At 36.8% G+C, this 18,466-nt stretch overlaps 1 protein-coding gene across 1 annotated transcript in view; it reads left to right on the top strand.

Moving 5' to 3' along the window:
- The window catches only part of eIF3b (eukaryotic translation initiation factor 3 subunit b), a 255,386-nt gene that overhangs the window by 51,174 nt on the left and 185,746 nt on the right, over positions 1-18,466 (top strand). The window lies entirely within an intron of this gene.

An 18,466-nucleotide genomic window follows, 5' to 3' on the forward strand; every position in this document is an offset into this window, starting at 1 on the left:
GTTTTGTCAGCAATTGAGATACAGCACCGAAACCGGTTTCGACTAGATATGATGTTGGAAAAGAAATAAGTAATTTTTTTACAATTCCCCACAATGCAGGATAATGGTCAGGGATTTTCTTTTGTAACCAAAATTCCTGATATGAATTTTGAAATTTTGGCTTCAGTTCAACTTCATTTTGTAACTCAATCAATTCCTCTTCTACAAAACGTTCACCATAGTCATTATTTAAAAAAGGATTTATAACCCAATCTGGAATTTTCAAATTAAGGAGATCTTCGAACCTTTCCTGCATATCTCTGCAACATTTCTAGATGATTACAAAAAGTTAGTAGAGTTTCATCAGCTATTTTTTCTTTTTTCTCTATTTCCAACAGATTTGGAAATTGATACAATTCGCTTCGTCCTACGTTGTGCATAAAAAGCTTTAATTTTGAAATAAATGCTGAAATTTGAGTTTTTGCCTTAATAAGAGTTGCATCTTGTCCTTGTAAATGTAAGTTCATTGAGTTGAATATAGTAAATAAATCTGCAAGATAAGCAATATCAGTTTTCATTTTCTCGTGGTCATTACTAAGGTCGTTGTTCCTACCTTCAAAAAACTCGACAACAGTATCAAAGAGTTCATAAAATCTGTTGAGACAGTTGCCTTTTGACAGCCACCGAACCTTGGAGTGAAGTAGCAATCGTTCAAAATCTTCACTGTTTTGATCACAAAGTTTTCAAAATATACGATCATTTAAAGAATGTGCTTTAATTTTGTTTATTAGCAGTAATAACAGTTTGTAGAGAATTGTGCAGTTGATCAAGTTTTTTCGCAACTAAATGCTGACGGTGAATGATACAATGAACGGTAATAATATTTGGCACAGCATTTTTTAAATAAGCCATAAAACCCTTGTAACGGCCAATCATTGACGGTGCTCCACCCCCCCCCCCCCCCCCCCCATTGTCGCCCCATTTCATGCCTATTGCCCCCGGGCACTCCCATTCATGCCTTCCCCCCCACTCATGCCTAACACCCCCATGGATAATTCAAACGCCCACTTTGAGAAGCACTGCTCTACATTAATACAAAAACATTATTATTGTTTTTGTGTTAATTTCATTACCAGCCACAATCCACAAAAAAATTTTGTATTGTTTTATTTTGTTAGTTTGATTAACCTTGAATTCCATTCTTCCTGTCCAAGTGTAAATTTGGACAGGAAGGACATGACAGTACCATTTTTACCTGTCTAAGTATATATTTGGATAGGTGACCCTGTCAACCCCTGTCCGAGTGTATATACCTTATTTTAGGGTTGTTATTTTTCAGCGGTAAAGCACTGCATTTTGCAGCATTAATATGTAATTTCTATTTTTATCTGATTCAGTAGGGTAAACAACAATAGGAGTAACTTTTGCAAATTAACTCATTATTTAAGAGGAGGTTTCAATTTTGTTTTAGAAATTTTGATGAAAATAATGTGGGTGGGGGGAGGGAGGAAATCACACATGCATCTGACCACAAATGGAAAATAAAATTCTTTGTTCTGAATGGTGCTGGTTTTGAGCTGTTGATTATAGGAGAAAGAAGAACCGAAAAAAAAACAGAATCGTGAAAGTATTGTTTCAGGCTGCAGACAATTAAGAGTTCAGTTAAAAGGATAAAGAATCTTGAAGAAATGATCTGTAGTTGAGGCAATTGAGTGAAGAGTGAACACAGTATAAATTTCAGTCGAGCATTCTGGGCTGATGCCGTTGTAATATTTAATCAGAAGGCCAGTTGGCTATTCAGGTAAGCTTAGAAGCTGATCCAAGCCATTTGTTCAAAAAAATCTGACATTCTGCTGTCCTGTGAAGGAAATGTTGTTTCAGTGAGTCAACATGGTGGCTATGGGTAAATAAAGCCAGACCGATAAAATGTGATAATTATAGCAGTAAATGGGGATGCTGACAATGAACAGAAAGAAACATTGGTCAACAAATTTTCAATGAGACATTCTGTGAAAGAAAGGGATGACTAAGCAGGTGGAAGATGCTGCAGAAAAATATGTAAAGTTTTTCTTTCTTTTTTTTTTTTTTTTACAACACACCAGTCTCTGAAATAAGTATAATTATACATAATAAACAAAATAGCTCTTGTTTTTATGTATATTTTGTATACATCAAGCTAGGAGGTTAGGCAGGCGAAGGCAGATTACGAGAAATCCTTGGCAAAAGATGCTAAGAAAAACAGCAAGGATTTCTTTACTTATATAAACTCTAAAAGGAAGGGGATGAATCTGATTGGTCCACTTGATATCGATGGATCGACTGTGGATGATCCTGCCCAGATAGCAAACAAACTGAATGAGTATTTTGCATCTACATTCACACACGAGGAGTCATTAAGGTTTGAAAATGGCAGAAGGTTATCAAATTGTAGCAGGATACTTAATGATTTTGTAATAACTGAGAGCAAAGTGGAGGAGAAATTGTTGAAGTTAAACGTAAAAAAAGCACCTGGGGTGGATGGGATCTATCCAGTTATATTAAAGGAGGCGGCAAAGCAACTAAGCAAACCCTTGGCCATAATTATGAGAGCATCCTTGGACTCAGGGGAGGTTCCCACGGACTGGAGATGTGCAAATGTATCCCCAATTCACAAAGGGGGATCGAAGGGTGACACGAGTAATTACAGACCAGTTAGTTTAACTTCTGTTCCGGGTAAAATAATGGAGTCACTGGTTAAAGATGCATTGCAAGATCATCTAGACAAGACTGCAGCAATAATTCAGACACAGCATGGGTTTGTTAAGGGAAAGTCTTGTCTGACAAATTTGATAGGATATTATGATGTGGTTACAAAGGAACTGGATGCAAAAAATAATTTTGATATCATCTATTTGGATTTCAGGAAAGCTTTTGACACTGTTGCGCATGAAAGACTATTGTACAAATTGGAGCAGATTGGTATTAAGGGTAAGTTGCTACAATGGATAAAAGGATGGTTAAGTGGGAGAAGACAGAGGGTGGTAATCAATGGGTGCTGCTCTTCGTGGACTAATGTTATTAGTGGAGTCCCACAGGGTTCGGTGTTGGGTCCACTATTGTTTTGTATATTTATCAATGATATTGATGAAGGTATATCAGGCTTAATGTCGAAGTTTGCAGATGATACAAAGGTTGGCAGGGTTGTTAATGACAGTAATGGTAGTGTGCTACTGCAACAGGATCTAGATAATTTGGGCAGATGTACTAAGAAGTGGCAACTGAAGTTTAACCTTGACGAATGCAAAGTACTGCATTTGGGTAGAAGTAACCCCAGAGAAACGTACCAACTGTGTGTACTACACTTGAAGTGGTAGAAAATGAAAAAGACCTGGGAGTAATTGTGCAGGCAGATATGAAGTTTTCTGAGCAATGCAGACAGGCTGCCAGGGCGGGTCATGGGGTTTTGTGAATGATATATAGGAATTTTGCTAGTAGGGAAAAGGAGGTGATTATCCCTCTGTATAAGGCAATGGTCAGGCCAAGCCTTGAGTATTGCGTACAGGTCTGGAGGCCTCATTTTAGGAAGGATATAGATTTACTTGAGCTTGTACAGAGAAGGGCAACAAGATTGGTGAGGGGAATGAAGGGATCCTCTTACCAAGAGAGGCTTAAGTTCTGCAAATTGCAGTGGCTGGGGACTAGGCACCTGTGCGGTGATCTGATTGAGGTATATAAGGCCTTGAATGGGTTGAGCACGCTGAATTCTGATTGGATCCTTCCACTTGTTCAGATTACGAACCTAAGGGGGCATAAATTCAAATTAAGAAAAGACAGATGTAGAATAGATGTGCGGAAATTTGCCTTTAGCCAGCAGGTGGTTAATTGCTGGAACAAACGTCCATCTGTCGTGGAAGTTGATAGGTTGAATAAATTTAAGGAGGAACTGGACAGGCATTTGGAGGGAGTGGTGTGATTTTTTTTTTTTTTTTTTTTTGTCTGATGCTGCATAAGCTCATACACATGCTTTCTTGCATCACATGCCACTACTACTACATATCTGTTGTGGTGGCAAAAATGACACTTAATGTTTTTGTTGTTATGGATGATAAATTGAAAAATATTTCACATATCTTTGTGTACAGCATCTGCATTGTTAATTGAGCATTTTATTTCATTGATTATTGTATTTTGATTTTGGTGGTGGGTATAATATGGATTATGTGTGCACCCATGGCACAACTTAGAGGTGTATGAATTGCATGTGATTCTGTATGCAGTTTTTGGTGAAGTGGATAGAAATGCAAAATTTAAAGATATATGACAAATTTTTGTTATACAGTAGAACGTCGGTTATCCAGAAGTCAATTATAAGGAATGCCAGTTATCTGTATTGATTTGAAAGGCTGATTTTTCTTCTTCTTTTCTTTATTAACGGTAGTAGTTGAGACAAATGTTTATTATGCTCCCAGTAGAGTATTTGTCTTTTTTTTTTTCACGCTGTATATCTGGTGAAATGTTGGATTAGGACTAATGGATTTCCTTCAAAACCATGAGTGATAAAAAGTTTAGTCATTTGCTTCCGCGAACCCAATTTTCAATGACATATTTTGTTCTCTTCATTTCATATTATGTTTAGTTTAGCTCCAGATTTGGTAAAAATAATATCGGCCCGAAACTGTGCGATTTATTATTTTTCTCAGTTTTTTTTTTTATGGTAAAATGTCAACGAAAAGAAACAGCACTGAAATGGGCAGAAAACCAGGAAGAATGCGATATAATCAAATTGATATTATTAAGGAAATTGAGAGATTTCCCAGCAAAAAAAAAGGTCATAACAGATGAAACAAAAGATGATCGAACATTATTTTATAAAATTACTCTTGATTTTTTTAAGGTGTCCTTATGTGCTGTAATGTAATAACTAGATCGTATGTATAGCTTAGCTTAATTTTCAGCACTCACCTCATAGTAATCCGCTTAGCTGGTGGAGGGTTTTACCACATACATAGTGGTTATAGGATTCTAATGCTTTACAGGGATTATGGGTTTAAAATTAAGTTATGGGCTATAAAAAAATTTTTAAGAAAGGAAAGTGCACCTTCCATGGTTGCCTAATTAAATTAAATTAAATGAAGAGAAAAAAGAAAAAAAGAAAGGAAAATATAAGCTAATAATCGCGCACGAGCGAGTTTCGAGTTTCCTCGTCTTCAGTTAGCTATAGTGGAGGGGGGGAAGAGAGCGCGCTTGTGTTATATACGGGTTGGGTTCCCGAAATGCATTTCAGTGCATGTGGAAACTTAATACGTGCTAAATTCCAAATGGGGGAGAAATTGGCGGGAATCTTTTTGTTTAACACGTTGAGTGATGTATGGCGCTTAAACCATTCAATAACGAGGGCTTCGTTTTCAAGGATTTTGTAGCTAGAATTTAATTTAAGTACTGTGATGGCTGAATCGATGAATGCGATCTCATCCACGTCCAATCTCAAAATCACAACCCACTCATCGATTCAGCCATCACAGTAATTAAATTAAATTCTAGCTACAAAATCCTTGAAAACGAAGCCCTCGTTATTGAATGGTTTAAGCGCAATACATCACTCAACGTGTTAAACAAAAAGATTCCCGCCAATTTCTCCCCCATTTGGAATTTAGCACGTATTAAGTTTCCACGTGCACTGAAATGCATTTCGGGAACCCAACCCGTATATAACACAAGCGCGCTCTCTTCCCCACCTCCATTATAGCTAACTGAAGACGAGGAAACTCGAAAGTCGCTCGTGTGCGATTATTAGCTTATATTTTCCTTTCTTTTTTTCTCTTCATTTAATTTAATTTAATTAGGCAACCATGGAAGGTGCACTTTCCTTTCTTAAAAATTTTTTTTTATAGCCCATAACTTAATTTTAAACCCATAATCCCTGTAAAGTATTAGAATTCTATAACCACTATGTATGTGGTAAAACCCTCCACCAGCTAAGCGGATTACTATGAGGTGAGTGCTGAAAATTAAGCTAAGCTATACATACGATTTATAAAATTACTTAAAAATTTTTTTTTCACACTATTTAGTCTTTTTCTCTTACCGTCAGCCTTAGTAGCTAATGCGCCAATAAAAACAAAACCAACCAACCAACCAACTCTTACCGTAATACATTATAACATCATGAACTGAAAGCCAGGTTACATTGCCCGATGCAAGACCCTATACCTGGGTCTCACATCGTGCATAACCTGGCTTTTGGTTCATCCCATAGCCCCAGTTTGCTTACCAAAAGTGTCCCACTGGGCACTCACATCCTTTTGTCCAGGCTTCAGATCAAGCAAGCTGGACTTCTCACTCATTTAAAGTTTGAGAATAGGTTGAGGTAGTTTCGGCCCCAAGGCCTCTAATCATTCGCTTTACCGGATGAGACTGATTCCTTCGAGCACCAACTATCCTGAGGGGAAACTTCGGAGGGAACCAGCTACTAGATGGTTCGATTAGCCTTTCGCCCCTATACCGGGTCTGACGGTCAATTTGCAAGTTAGAACCACTGTGGACCTCCTCCAGATTTATTTAATTTTACCTTACGTTCGATTATCTGGAAGAGGTCTGACATTAATTATTCTGGATAACTGATGCACTACTATAATTCCATTAAATTTGACTGCATTTGGTTTTGGCAGCCTTTTCAAATTAAACAAGTTTGAGTTGACTGTGGTTCAGGTCTGCATGATTGCTAAAAATGGTGATGGCCTTGTATTCTCTCTATCTTGAAAGCCCCTCTCCTCTGACTTTGGTCATTCCAGAGTATAAACAGAAAATATTCACAAATTGTGGGCACCAGTTCAGACTTGAATTTCATTGTAGATGTATTTCAAATTATTCATACTAAATGTATATAAAACTGATTGATTAGGGAGACAGTAGTGACTTTGAAATACATTATATTTCAAATAATCTGATATAGAATTAATGAGGATATACTGTATATGTATATTTCAATATCTCTGTTTCCAGTTTTATAATTCACATGTTCTCTCCCCCATCTACATACCCCCACCATGCTGTCTTCCCAGTTGATAGAAGCCATGTATCAACTTGACCATAATAGTCCTTTCCTAAAATTAAAAGCCCTTGCCCTAATCTTTAACAACTGAGCCTTCACTCATCACTAACACTATGTTCACTCCCTGCTAAGGGATTCTGTACTGTCAGGAATATAGAGATCAGGTCTAGAATGGTCTTCTGCCCTAGTACTTTCCTTAACATGCTCGTGTAGATAATGAATTATCTTGTAGATTTAGATATTGTCTGTTGTAGTGAGTTTTCCTTCCAGTTTCTTCTATAGATGAAATTGCTCGTAACAAGGAGTGAACGTATTCGACTATTCTGTCTGCTTATTGAGGCCATCATCATACTGTTTCAGCACAATATGGCCTGACATGTTAAAGCATTTTAATAAATCATAATAATTTTTTATTTTATTAGCAACTAAGACCATATTGCTCCAGGGATATGTGGTGGTCATTCCTTGACCTTTCTGCATCCTCCGTATTTGGTGGTCACAGGTTCAAACCCCGGTCTAATCAAGAAGTGTGTGCTATGCACTGCTGCTCCTGCCCACCTGGCTACAGAGGTGCCATCATAATAATAATAACAATCATACTCTTTACATACTCAGCATTGGTGTGTGTGGTTTGAAATCTAGGAATGCTGTTGTTACAGACAGGCTATTTTTGTCAGGTAATACGATCCATCCACTCAATCCCTTTACTCCTGTACATTCTTCTTAAATATATTGCACATGTTATAGCAAAACTTATCATCCCCCATTTCTGGGTGGTGGCACCAGGTTGTTTACTACCCTAAGATATTCCTTAAAATTATTGCATTAGCTTCCTGTTCATTAAAAAAAAAATTGCTGTCCTTGACATGTCTTCCTAGTGTCACGAGACTGAGTTTTGTGGCCTCATAAAAGAACCCTTGGTGGAAGGCCCATAATATATATGCTTATATATATAGGGAGGTCAGAATTTTGGAATACTTCATTCAAGTATGGAGACTACACTTTAAAAAAAGTGACTTTTTTGAAGTAGTCCAAAGATGGGCAGCATGCCTTGTGTGGTCAAATGGCATCCATATAAGGAAGTCCTTCTAACATGAAGTATTTCCTCATGTGAATGTCCCATTCTTTGGCTACAGAGCTTGGTAACTAGGCACCTTAGAGGAGACTTAACTATGTAGGTGTATAAAGCTCTGAGAGGAGAAGGTAAAATGGATGGTAAAATTTTCACTGTTATAAATGAGAGCTATAAATTAAAATTATGGGGAAAATGGTTTAAACTGGATTGCAGGAAGTTTAATTTTTTTTAGCCAACAGGTTGTTGAATACTAGAATAAGTTGACTTTATGGGTTTTAAAGCAACGGCCTGAATACCAGCATGGACTTTTTAGCTGAGTTACATATTGCCAGTGCCAATTTTCAATTATAGAAGTTATTTGGATGATATAATTTACATCATGGATTTGCAAGCCTTACATAGTGTTAGAAGTTATTCTGTATTAGTTATCCTTTCATGTATAAAAAAAAATCATTTTATTAATCCAATTTATTACTGCCTGTAAATATTGTTTCTCCAAGACACTACACCAGATGAAGAAATTGAAATGTTAAAGTGGTTTAAAACTAGAAACTATCCTGTGTATTTAATTTCTGCCATTAAGGAACATGTGAAGAAAAGGACATCATGGCAAGATGGAAGAATATGTGGAAAAGCTGTATGAAGGTACAAATACAGAGGAAATGGAAATCCCAGAGGAGAAAGTTGGGTTACCAATTATGAGGGAAGAAACAGAAGAAGCAATAAACAGAATAAAGAATGGAAAGACTTACGGAATGTATAATGTTCCTATATAATTCTTCAAGAATATCAATGAAGAAGCTTTGGAGACATTTACAGAACTTGTGAATGATATTTACATGACAGAAGAGCTACCTGAAGATTATAACCAAACAATAATGATCCCCGTACCCAAGATGAAGAATAGCCTAGATTGTAGCAACTACAGAATGGTAACAAATTCCACTAAAATTCTATTAGAGGCGATATTGAGGAGGATAAAGAGAATTGAAGAATACATGTAGGGATTGATCAATATAGATTTGGAGCAAATAGAGGAAAAAGAGATGCTATAATGTAACTAAATACCATTGCTCAAAGTATAATAAAAGATCACAAAAAAAATCGCATCAGATTTGTGGATTTTGAAAAATCTTTTGACAGAGTCAACCATGGTAGAATATTCAGTATGCTTAAGAAGATAGGAATTGAGAGAAAAGATTTAAGAATTATAAGAAACCTATACCAAGAACAAAAGGTGGCTTTCAGAAATAAATAACAAAATGACAGAGTGGTTTTTGTAAAATACAGTGTAAGACAAGGTTGTTTGTGGTTACCCTCCTCCAACTTATTTAGTGAAGAATTAATTTTGGAATATTTAGAAGAAATTAAAGGTATGTGAATAGGCGGAACTACTTTCAATAGGATTAGGTACGTAGATGACACTTTTATAATTTTTATAATTACTAGAAGGAAATCAGAACTAAAAAGAACACCTAGCAGAATTCACATAATGGGAGAAGAGTATGGCATGAGATTAAACATGAGCAAAACAAAAATAATGGTATTTGGTGAAAACAAATTTAGAATGTAAAATTAGAATAAATGGAAAGTTGGTAGAACAAGTGAGAGAATTTAGATACCCTGGAAGTTTGACAACAGTAGATGGAAGGAGCACCAAGGAGATCCTTTCAAGAATCGAAATCACAAAGGCAGCTCTCTGGAAACACAAAGAACTGATGAGAAGGAATGTGAATAGGAAAATAAAATTAAAGATTTTGTGATGCTATGTATGGTCATTCTTCCTATGCGGGTGCAAAACTTGGACTCTGACAAAAGAGACAAAAAGTTAAGATCTATGTTTTTGACATGTGGTGTGCTCAAAGAATGCTGAAAATTAAATGGACTGATAAGATTAGAATGAAGAAGTTTGGAAAAGAATGGGAAATTACTACAACTTATTGAAAGAAGTGATGAAAAGGAAGTGGATGTATGCTGGACATATGAGAGGGTCCTCTGGAAACAGACTAGATAGACTGGAAAATGCATGCCAGAAGCACAATTTAGTTTATAGTATTTCTTGTACACAGTGCAGTTCTTTGTATTAAGGCTATAAAAAAAAACTGTAGTTTTATCATACTTCATAAATGTATGTTATTTGCACAGGCTCACTGAAATGTGGAAAAACAGAAGAGATTTGAAGTACCAAACCAAAGGAAAACGTGAATGTCGCAAAACTGTAGCACTGGACTATCATCATATTTTTGACAAAATAAGGGAATTAGACAAAAGGTTATTTGTGAAAGTTGTTGATTTTGATGCTGCCCCTTCTACCAGTTAAAATTTTGTTCTAAGCAGTTTAAATGGGGTCAAATCTGTAGATGACTAACAGTAGCGACAGCTCCAGAAATACGGATGGCAAAATACTGAAGACCTTGTTGTACAAGACAGATATATTAAAGGATCTGTGATTGCCAAAGAAAGTGGTATTTCTGAGGGGTCAGTGCCTGGCCATGAAAGTATGAGTCCCAAGAATACTCACACCTCTTCACAAACAGTGCAGGGCTCATATTTGTGAGGAAAGTTTACATATACACGATCAGAGCCGCAAAGGTTTCCTTTAAGAATTGATAACTGGTTATAAAACATAGATTCATCGCTGGAATCCAGTAACAAAACAGGAGGCCTTGCAGTGGAAACATGAGTCACCATTGCCAAAACATTCAGGATCCAACCCTCTGCTAAGAAGTGAGGCCACCATTTTTGGGATATAGAGGGAATTTGTTTGATAGACTACATGCCACCCAAGAAAACAGTCATTGGAGATTCCTGTGCCTGTTCTCAAAACTTTAAAAGGGTCTACAAAAGAACAGAGAAGAGAGAAATTGACATGATGTCTTGATTCTTCATAACAATGCTTCTATACACAACTCCCATAAAGTTGCTGTTCTCAAGTGATTGCTGATTTCAGGAGTTAAACACGTGCTCTTCAATCAAGGCTTGACTCCCTAATAATTATTTCCTCTTCAGAAATCTGAAGAAACACCTGCATGGATATTGATTTTCAAGTGATGATGATCTCAAGAGTATATATGTTGAGGGAAAAAAAATTAGGCTATTTTTTTCTTTATTGCTGAGGTGGATAACTTTTTTTGTGATTTCCTTGCTAGAGCAGTGATTAAAACATCTTGTCATCTCAAGTCACATGGAAGAATTGAAATCTTTATATCATACACTCACTTTAGTACAGGAATTTAGTCTATTTGAAAAATTAATACTATTAATTTAAAACATTATAAATATGGTTACACCATTGATGTAAGATATCAGTGGCATAAGGTAGCCATACTTGTTTTCCGACTATTGGGAATTTGAGCATACATACAAAATTATTCTCTCACCTGCTGCTGCATAAACTATTTAAATTTCTCTTATGTCACTTGAGCCACATCAAACAACAGTTAGCTTAGGATTGGCAAAATTTTTTTTTCTCATTAGACTTTTGATGGGTCATTATAGAAACCCCTAGCATTGTTGCTGTTATGGGTATTGCATCAGGCATGAATGTAAAATTTTCGCTGATTGCAATAATGATATTATAAATTAAAATGCAAAGAATTTTGTGCTTTATGGCTTTGATATCCAGGGTTAATGGGTTCATATTCATTTTGTTGTTTTTAAAGAGAAAAGGGGAGGGATGTATTCTTATAAAATTCTTTTATATTTAAAAAATCATTTGCATTGTATTCAAATTCAAGGTACATTCTACTTGCTATGGCAGTCTTTTATGTCTTGAGTTACAAACACAGATACATTCTGATCTACTCATGGCACATTTGCAGCATGCTCATGAAAAAGCCCATGAACTGTGAGCTGGTCATGGAGTTTTAATATTGTTAGTTTCCACCTGAATAATAACATTCTTTTCATGGAATCTATATTTCTATAATAACCGCTCTTATAATGTGAATATTAAGATAGTTTATTTAGTTATTAACTAAATCACTATACATTAAGGTAATCTTTCGGGAACCTTGCCAGAACCCATCCTCACAGCATACATAGGCAGTTTTTTAAGAACAGAAATAAAAAGAATAAGCCAAATTACTGTTATGTTAAAATTAATATTACATATACAAAACTTCTAGTGGATAATTGCTATATGCAATTTATGCATAGTACATAACATATTACTTGTTGCATTGTACATTATTAATTTTTTCTTATTCTATTCCATTTGAATAATTTGAAATTAAAGTTAATCAGAATTTTACTTGTTGCCAGCCTTCTGCTTGCCAAATGTCTCAATTCCAACTGCGTGTTCTGGCAAGAAGTGCCGTCAACAGTTTATTTATACCTGAGGTTTTCTAATTAATTGTCATATAGCAGGGTGCCAAGTAGAATATCCTCGATCTAGTGATTTTTTTTTTTTTTTTTTTTTTGATGAATTGTAGCCTCGATGTGAATGGACCCAAACCTCGTCCTTAGATCCTCTGTGGGGTGTTGTGCTGCCTGTTTCTAGAGGTGGTGGGTTGGTTGAGATTAGGGTGTTCTTCTGGTATTTGGAGTTTTCTTTCTTGTTTCGTCACATCTTCTGTTGTCATTTTAAATACAGTGGAGACCTGCTTTGCTGTTGGTTCACTATATGATCAAATCATTTTACGATGGACTCTCCATAATAAAATACCGTTCTCTGTAGGATATGTAGTAAGGGCTGATCATTGTGATCACGTTTGCAAATTGAATTTTAGTTCTATTAAACAGTGATTCTAACAAGTGAAAATAAGAGGAATATTACCCACAGGCTATAAAAGTAAAGATCACAAATTTACACTTTATTACATTACCAATTAACAAAATTAAATGATACGTGAAAATCAGAAGAATATTTTTCACAGGTTGGCAAAATAAAAATAAATTTATGCTTGCATACCTAGCTTAATTAATATTGTAACCTGTACATACTAACTAATTGATATTTTTGTGCACAGAATTTTTTTATTTATTTGTTTTTTTTTGTTGTAAAATTTAAAACAATAAAAAAGATAAGCAATCAATAACAAAGAATACGCCACGGTGATTACATTGGTTTCAGACAGTTTTTAAATTCTGTACAGTGGGATCAACTGATGATGTTACCAACAGCAAATTCTAAATGGGAAGCATTAGAGGAATTAATCGTGGAAGCTATTAGGCTTTTTATATCGATTAAGAAATATGGTTCAAGGTTTAGGCCTAAATGGATGTCAGATGAACTAATAAGACGTGTGGCAGAAAATAAAAATGCATGGGATACATATAAATTATCAGGCGACACAGAAAGCTTTGGCAGATATAGGCTAGTCTGTAATCAAACTACATTGTAGATTAGGCACGTGAAGGGTAAATTACAAGAAATCTTTGGCAAAGGATGCTAAGAAAAACAGCAAGGACTTCTTTACTTATATAAACTCTAGAAGGAAGGGGATGAATCAGATTGATCCACTTGATATCAGTGGTTCAACTGTTGATGATCCTGCTCAGGTAGCTGACAAACTGAATGAGTATTTTGCACCTACATTCACACACGAGGAATTCTTTAGGGAAGTGAAGAACAGAAGCTTATTACTAACAGGGAGCTCAATGATTTTGTAATAACTGAAATCAAAGTGGAAGCGGGATCTATCCAGTTATATTAAAGAAGGCTGCAAAGGAAGTAAGCAAGCCCTTAGCCATAATTATGAGAGCATCATTGGCAGTGCTTTTTTTGTGATCGTACGCAACGGTACGGCGTACTCAGTCAGACCTCTGTTTAACGAACTTAAAATAGTTACAGTTGAGTGAAAAAAAATTTCATATAACAAACAGATTAGGGAGACTCGGTACGCACTGTTCACACTTCTGGTATTCAGGTAATTAGTGCTGCTGTACGAATTAAGAGATCTAAAGGGATTATTCCACTTAGTGATACTCGTAAATCCTATCCGACCACCTGTCCCACATACTGAGAACTTGCGCTGGTCAGGGGGTATTCCCGATGTGAACAATGGGCTCTGGCCAACCTTCTGCTGTAAGCGCCCTCTTCAGGAATTAGGAGAGAGTGGTTTTCTTTACAAATAATCAACTGTTGTTTCGCAGAAGTGTGTTTTTTTTTCTGTAAATTTTTCATATTTCTATTTACATGGTTACAGTACCTCAATGACTTCCACATTTTGGACAGTTTCAAGAAAAAAAAATTCAAATTTAAGAACTAGTTCAAAGAGCAATATCGATGACAAGAAAAGAAAAATTAGGATAACGAAGGTATTAAACCTTCTAAACATGAAATGTTTGTAGCTTTTGAAACTTCGTCGTGGCCTGCAGTGTGAAGATGTTCCTGAGAATACAAAAGGTAGGTTAAAACAAATGCGAAAAATTGTTAAATGATCGATGTACAATAAATACAGTGTACAACAAAAGATAACCAAATATTTTGAAAAATAATTCTTTAAGTGTACTAATATTGTGCGAATCATGTCGTATGGAAAAAAAAAATCGTTCTTAATTTGTCATGTATTAATAAATTGTTTTGAAATGTTAGAAAATATATTTACCATCTTTTACTGTATTTCTGAATTTTGAATTATTTTTCATTGTGGAAAAGGTCATATTTCTTTATAACGAAATTTTTGTTTAACAAATTTTTACAAGGAACAATCGACTTAGTTATATAGAGGTTCCGACTGTAGATTTACTTTATTGGGGATTATCTCACTTTCGCAGGTGTTCTGTTCATCTAAGAAGTACCACCCACTTCAGGAAACTCATGTACCTCTTTCTTGACTTTGGAAATGCCATTTCCTAGGGGCTCCTATTGGTTCCTCACTAATGTTTCTGTGGCTTTTGTTATAATGTAAAAGTTTGTTCAACACAACTTTGTATTTGTGCATTTTCAATTCAGACGCAACAGTTTTATTTATTTGCCCATGCGGTAACGAGATTGTAAGTGAATTAGTATTAAAAAAAAAAAGCTATCTTGAACCGTAAAGTACAAAATGAAAAGAATTACTAGTTTCTTCTCACCCTCCATATTTAAGAAATTAAAAACAAGTGAAAATGTGAGCGAAGACCTAATTACAGAAACTGTGTCAAACTGCTTTTGTTCCTGATGGTATCTGCATCCAACAGCAAGGGATGACTGACATAAATAACTGGCCAAGTTGCTGGACTGTTGATCAAAAAAATGACTTCTGTGTGAAGTATAATTGGCTAAATTATACTTCACACATTGTGCATTATGTAAACAAATTGGAACTCTTGGAGTGGAAAAGAAGATGGGCATGAAGATTTCTAAGGAATAGGCAAATAATGAAGTTATCTATTTTGGCGAAAGCAGACAGCAACAGCTATTGTCTTTAAAAAAGAAAATTTTCGATCACAAGGAAACAGCGGAACATAAAGCTGCTTGTGGAAGCTGAGGTAGGGCCCCTTGAAAATCTGTGTTTAAAGAGTTTATCGCACGAATAATTAATAACAGCAAAAATTTTTTGCACCGCATATAAGGTGGCCAAAGAAAATCAGTCTTTTCATAATTTTGAATCAGAGATTGACCTACAGGAATTAAATGGGATTGACATGGGTCGTATTCTTCATTCAACAAACGCTTGCATTAACATCTTGAACCACATTAGTGATGAAATGAGAAAAAATTGGTTAATAAAATCGTTATGTCGAACAGTAAAATTTCACTGATAATTGACGAATCGACTACGGTGAGTAGGAAATCCGTATTGATCGTTTACTTTCGAACTTGTATATTTGACTGTGGAATGAGATCTCCCATAAATTTGTTTCTGGACTTGATTGAACTTGAAAGTGTTACTGCAAAAGGGATATTTCATTCTCTGCTCAATTGTCTTCAGTCATACAGTATGACGAAAAACTATTTAAAAACTCACTTAGTTTGTGTCACATGTGATGGTGCAGCTGTTATGATGGGTAGTAAAAGTGGCGTTACGAAACTAATGAAACAAAAATTCCTTTCTTTAATGGTGCCTCCGTAGCCAGGTGGGCAGGAGCAGCAGTGCCGCAGCACACGCTTCTTGATTAGACCAGGGTTCGAGCCCGTGAGCCACCAAATATGGAGGATGCAGTAAGGTCAGGGAATGACCACTGCATATCCTCGGAGCAATATGGCCTTAGTTGCTAATGCTCCTAAAAACCGAATAACAACAGCCTTTCTTTTAATAGTGTGGCATTGTTTGTGAACTGTCCAAACATATCGCACGCCTCCTCTCACCTCTTATAGGTAATACCTCGCACACCGTTAAAAATAGCAGTGAATTCATCCACCTCATTAAGGACCTTTCAATCCCTGACAACACTGTCATGGCATCATTTGATGTGGTTTCTTTATTCACTTCAATTCCCGTCCAACAGGCCGTGCACTGCGCCAGAAGGCTCCTCGAGAACGACTTAAGCCTGCAATCCAGGATATCACTGTCCACTGATGACATCTGTACCGCCCTCAACCTATGCTTATCAAGCAGCATCTTCACTTTTGAGGTTTCAATCTACCAGCAGGTACATGGCACTGCTATGGGTGCCCCTGTCAGTTCCGTAGTAACCAACATCGCCATGGAAGATCTGGAGGAGCAGATACACCAGAACCCACCTACACCTATTACAACATGGTGTAGATACGTTGACGATATTTTTACCGTAATACCACATGGTTCTGAAACTGCACTGCTGGAATACCTCAACTCCCTATCTGATTTCATCAAGTTTACCATAGAATCAGAGGTGAACGGTATGCTCCCGTTCCTGGACGTCCTAGTGCATCGCATAGGCCCACATCTAGAGACCTCAGTATACCGCAAACCTATGTGGTGCGGTCAATTCACTAACTACAGATCCGGCCACGCACCAAGCCATCTCAATAGCACTGCCCGCACCCTATTCTCCAGGGCTTGGAGCCATTCCAGCACCGACACAATTAGGCGTAACGAGGTCTCCCGTGTGAAGGCGGACCTAACCAAATGTGGTTATCCATCCCATGTACTAAGCAGATGCCTATTACAGGCAGAAGAACTCACATCCAACCCAAGACCACCGAACCAAGTCGGTATATCGTCTGCCTACATTCCCTATTATCCAGGCGTGTCAGGACGGATCTCGAAGGTCCTTAGAAGTTACAACATCAAATGTGTGCAATTACCCTGCAGGAACCTACGTTCACTTGTCTCCAGCGTGAAGACCCCTGTCGCACCTGTCTTACGCAGCAATGTGGTATATCGCATCACCTGTAGAGACTGTAACAGTTGCTACATAGGAGAAACATCAAGGCGTCTCCAGGATCGCCTCACGGAACACAACAGAGTAATCCGGCTTGCCGAAACTGACCAGTCCGCGGTCGCGGAACATTTTTGGGCCACCAACCACGATCTTGACCCCAAATGCGACTTTGAAATAGTAGACCACTCACGACACTTTCGCCACCGCCTATGGCTAGAGTCACTCAACATAGTAAACAATCCAAAGGCATTAAATCGCCAGAAAGGCATACGTCTACATCCCATCCTAGAGACAACCGTTTTATTGGTGGATGATCAGTGGTGTAGAAAGCAGCGCACATCCGTGCAACAACAATGACGCATGATTAACGTGCCCCACTCAGCTCGTATTTTTGTATTTAATTTGTCAGTTGACAAAGAGACACGCGTCTCGAAAGCTACTGATTTTGTTAGTTTATATTTGTATTAAACTGGATTATAACTAACTTATGTATATTATAAGTTATCCTTGTCCTACTGGAGGATTACCTGGAGATCGGAATTTAAGGAATTGGTAGCAGATATTTGAGAAGTTGAGGCTGATTGAGCAGGGCAAGGTTTCTCAAAATGGAAAGTGGAATGCAATGTGCTATCATCGGCAAAACTATGGATAGGATTTCCAGTCAATGGAAGGAGGTCATTAATATACAAGAAGAAAAGAGTGGGGAAGTACTGAACCTTGGGGGACACGAGCATTAGTGGAGAAGTTAGAAGACAGAGAGCCATATACCATTACCCTCAGTGAGCAATCAGAGAGAAAACTGGATAACCAATTACAAAAAACAGTTGTCGAACCATAAGATGGAAGCTTGTTTAGAAGACCTTTATGCCAAACATAATCGAAAGCCTTTGAGATGTCAAGAGCAACTGCTTGTGTTACACCAAACTTTTCCATCAAATTTGTACATAAATGGGTAACATAAGCCAGGATATCACCAGTGGATTTGCACTGATGGAATTCATACTGGCGATAGTTGAACAGCTGGAAAGGTTTAGGTAGTTTTAAGAGTTGGCGGTTAATTGATTTCTTCATTACTTTAGAAAGAGTAGAAGTAATTGCAATTGGACGATAATTGGATGTGAAGGATTTGCCACCCTTTTTAGGAACTC

The sequence above is a fragment of the Mastigoproctus giganteus genome, chromosome 6 (genome assembly GCF_048544385.1).
Source record: "Mastigoproctus giganteus isolate SK-2022 chromosome 6, ASM4854438v1, whole genome shotgun sequence".
Taxonomy (NCBI): Eukaryota; Metazoa; Arthropoda; class Arachnida; order Uropygi; family Thelyphonidae; genus Mastigoproctus; species Mastigoproctus giganteus.